At 40.9% G+C, this 4,414-nt stretch overlaps 1 pseudogene; it reads right to left on the bottom strand.

The window, feature by feature from the left end:
- Positions 1–984: 984 nt before the first annotated feature.
- Positions 985–3,423, bottom strand: LOC119815282 (annotated as a pseudogene).
- Between the last annotated feature and the right edge of the window lie 991 nt (positions 3,424–4,414).

Here is a 4,414-nt window from a genome sequence, read left to right as displayed (position 1 = left end):
GACGATGCTTTGGTGCTTCTCTCTCTGGAGCTTTCCCTAAGGAATGAGGTCCACAGCCGCACAAACAAGCTGTTCCCCAAACCTGTGAAGAACAGTAAGTTGTGGAACAGAAGTGATGGACTACAGCAGCCATGAGGAAATACTTCTCAGACCTCCAGCTTCAGTGAATGCCACTGGTCAAGGACCACAGCTACTGTCCTTTGAAATCTACTGCTGTGTTTGTATTGAGATTATACATGATGTGAGTGACTAGGCCAGCCTGTTCCAGAGATGCTGGAAACTCCTGCATTGATCGTCCATCTATCAAGTGTGCCTTCCCTTTCTCCTTCACTTGGGGTCAGACTTGCATGAGTATTTGATGGTCACTCAGCTATCTCCAGCTCCTTCCACATTTTTTTTTCATTTCCACTAATTTCTTAGCACATTTATTTTTTTTAGATAAGAAATATTTTAATCCAAAATATGAATTCTGTCATTTTATACAAACATAATTATAAAATATAAATCTAAATTTTATACAGAAGGGGTTCAAGAGGGCAAAAGTGCTTGAGGCCTAAAAAGCTTATGAACTGTGAGCACAGGTTCAGACCAACTCTAGCAATGGGAGCACTGGGGAAGGATGGCTCAAGGTTAACTGAGGGCCTGATTTTCTTTCTTGAGTATTAGTTATGAAGAAGCACTAAGTCTAATATTATTAATTTTACTTACCCAAGGCAGAACAAGAAACAAATCCTAAACTCATTATTTTACAATTGTGTCCTCTAAAGAGGCAGAGCTTGGGATGAAGGTCTCAGTTGTCCCAGACCTCCACAGCTGCGCACACTGTTGGGATGGGCCCTTCTGGGATCCTGCTTCATCAACTTCTGTGTTGCATGCTTCCTTGGGTCCAGACTCATCTGTGCTTCTTTAAGACCTTGGCCAAGGTTGGCAAGGCCAGCATGGGGGCCACCTGCAGTTGTCAAAGCATGTAGACATTTTAAAATATTACAAGAACAACTCTGCTGTACTCTTCTCTTCAGCCAGTCTATTTTCTTCCTTGCTTTTGTAATTGGAAAGGAACAACTTTTCGAAGTCAAGAATTCCTCAGAGATGAAGCATTTGGCTACTTTGCTTAGTGTTTTCCTTAGACACTCCAAAAGTTCCTGCAAACTGGTTAGGTCAGAATCCCAGCAAAAGATTCTACGCACGTTGGAACACAGCTCTGAGAAAGTCTGTGTTTCTCAGTTATCCATCTTGTCTTTTCAAACACTCATTCCCATCGAGGTTCTTCTAACAGCTCTTCTACTTCAAGTTTGTAAACGACAGGCACCATCAGGGCTAACATCTGCACTTATAACCAAGCAGATCATCTGGGAGCATGGTAAAGGGTTACTTCAATTATATGGATTAACAATCATTCCAATGAACTTTGCTCCTCTTCTGGAGAAGTAACTCTGGTTGTGTGTCAATATCTCATAAAGACGGATTAGGATCAAATGCAGGATGAGAATGGTACCACCCAATAACATTGTAACCTCTAAGAGCCAAAATTTCTGAGCCTGTGTTTGTGATACAGGGTCCATCACACATTGTAGTTCTGTGCTCAGATTGTTACATGGTTCTGCAGCATAGACTTCAAGGGACTTCTCAGCCTCTGAGTATCTTCCTCCTAACATCCCAATCACTTCCACCATACACACGTGAGCATGCAAATTAAAAGTGCTTCTGAAGCTACTTTCACCTGAAATGACTCCTGCTTTTCTTCACTGAAAAAAATTACAAGATATCAGTTGGAAGGAATCAACTGAGCTTTTTGGTAGTTTTGAAAGTTTTGAAGACTTAACAGGTTTACACTTTCCTCTTCTCTTCTTTTTGCCAGCTCCTCCACAGACAGATGCTCCAGTGTTTGCCCTTCTAAGTCTTGTGCATCACTCCAGTTTCCCCATGGGTCTTGGGCCCTATGTCTCCTTGTATGCATAGACTGTAGGGCCAGGCAAGCTGGCATGCTGCTTCTGCATCTGTTCTGCCACTCACTCCTACTTTAGTGACTGGCTGTGGCCTGTTCTGTATTGCCTGCTCACATCTAAAATGGTTGCTCCTATCAACTCGAGGTATGTATGTATAAATCCATCCAATGCAATTAGCGTCCCTGTAGTACTTCAAGCCAGGACATGCTGAGGTCCTATTTAAGTATTTCGGTTTGCATATTTCCCACTGATCCAAAATGTAGTTTCTAATCTTCAAATAGCATTCTTGTGTTTTAGCTTGGCGCCACCCAAAAACTTCAGAAATTGCTTGTTTTTCTTTTTCTTGAATGACATTTCTATCTATTTCCACTTCTTTATCTTGTGACTTAAATTCTTCTCTCTCATGGTTGCCTCCACCATTTGGAAAAGAGGCAAAAGCATCTCATTTCCACCTGAATCCTGCTGCCTCTCCAAGGACTCCGGAGAGGTTGAGGGCTTGGTTTCATCTGTTATTTCTTTTCTGTCTTACACATCATAACCTTGAACCAATTTATTGTACTTCTCACTTAATTCGACTGAGTTTTTGCCATTATTGGTTTGTTTATTATTGTTTATTGGTTTGTTACATTATTGGTAGCCCAAGATGTAATTCTGAGCGTGAACATGCTTCTGCGTTACTTGGCTTTACGTTCTGAAGATACTTCCTGGAAGAGTTAGCTAAGGGGCCTTTTGACCATATGGACTCTCCGTGGTTGGCTTCGCAAATTTTACCATTAGGAGTGTCTAAAGTGAGATGGTTGCCAGAATTTTTTTCTGGTGTTTGAGAAGTCAGCTCATCCAGTTCGTCTGACATGTCTACGTCTTCATTATCAGATAACTTTTCAATTTTTACAGCATTCAAGTTAGGATCGGCATGCCCCTCAAACATGATGCTGCCCACACCTTCGTCCTCTTGTCTTTAGATTTCATCTGAAGATTGCTGCTGCTCTTCTTAGTTGGTGTTTCTTTCTCCACACCCCACTTTACCTTATTTTTAAAGTACTATCTGGTGTAACTCTTCACTTGTAAAACTGTGCGACTTTGAACTAGTGTGATTTTGGTCCCTCTTTGGTCAAATTTAGCCAGTCTTTGTTCAAATAATCCTTTTTCTTCTATCATCCACTTTACTGAATAACTGGATGGTTTTGTAGGAGAATGTACCCTATTGGTGCATTTTTTTATCATCTTCCTTTTGATTAATCCAGAATTTTTCTGGAAGTGATTCATTAGACAAATAATAATCTTCTTCCAACAGCATTTTCTCAGTGACAGCTCTGTTCTCATCTCTGATCATGCTATCCAGAGTCCAAGGAGGATAGCCATTCTCCCTTCCCCATGTTGAATCAAGATAGTGATCTTGAAAGACTGATGCTGTATTTTCATCATTTCCTGGCTGTGCAGCAACCAGAACGTCTCCTTCCACATCCACACCCGCCATGACTACACCTCTCTTAGCACATTTAATCCCTTCTTGGTACCTACTTCTCAGAAGACAGCCTTTTTTTTTTCTTATCCCTAATTGTTGATAAGCCCACTCAGTGAATGTGCTCTTTGGTCATCGAGTGTAGATCTGTGTGGCTCTTTTTTTTTTTAATAGTTTCCACTTTTCTGTAAGCGTTCTCTATTTTTCTTGCAGCCATTTCTCAAGTGTTTTACATCAGACTGATTTACATAGACTGGCAGTACTGATCACATTTTGGTGTAGGAGGTCCTTCTGTTTATGTGTTGCTTTTATTAGTTAATCAATAAAGAAACTGCTTGGCCTGATAGGACAGAACTTAGGTAGGCAGAGAAGACAGAACTGAATTCCTGGAGGAAGAAAGTAGAGTCAGAGAGCCGCCATGGAACTGCCAGGTCAGACAAGCTGAATCTTTCCCGGTAAACCATGACCTCGTGGTGATAATATACAGATTAATAGAAATGGGTTAAATCAAGATGTGAGAGCTAGCCAATAAGAGGCTAGAGACAATGGGCCAGGCAGTAATTTAATTAATACAATTTCTGTGTAGTTATTTCAGGTATAAGCCAGGATAAACAAAGGGCCACCCTCCTCGTGTAACAACATTTCACTCATTCACATTTGTTAAAGCAGTGGTTGGGACCATAGAAAAATATTATCTGAATTCTTTCCTTCTATGCCACCCTTCCTGGAAGATACAGAAATAACTGTGATTTGACAGTGCAAAGTCCAATATCTGATTTAAAATTTTTCATATGCTCAAAAGTCCTACTGTTTGTATTTATAAGCAAAGTCAGTGTACTCTTAAAGACAAAGCGTGTGGCTATGCCAAGGAGGATTTCCTATATGCCTTCACTCTGGACTCACAGGGAGGAAGTCAGCAGTAGAAGTGGTGAAATGCTGCCCTAGAGACCTTGATTTCCGTGAGTGCATCCAGGCTCTCACTGACAGTGCTTACACATAAAATTCA

This window comes from Arvicola amphibius, chromosome 5 (assembly GCF_903992535.2).
Source record: "Arvicola amphibius chromosome 5, mArvAmp1.2, whole genome shotgun sequence".
In the NCBI taxonomy this organism is placed as follows: domain Eukaryota; kingdom Metazoa; phylum Chordata; class Mammalia; order Rodentia; family Cricetidae; genus Arvicola; species Arvicola amphibius.
Note: the sequence above shows the minus strand (reverse complement) of the source record. Positions and strands in the feature narration are given on the sequence as shown.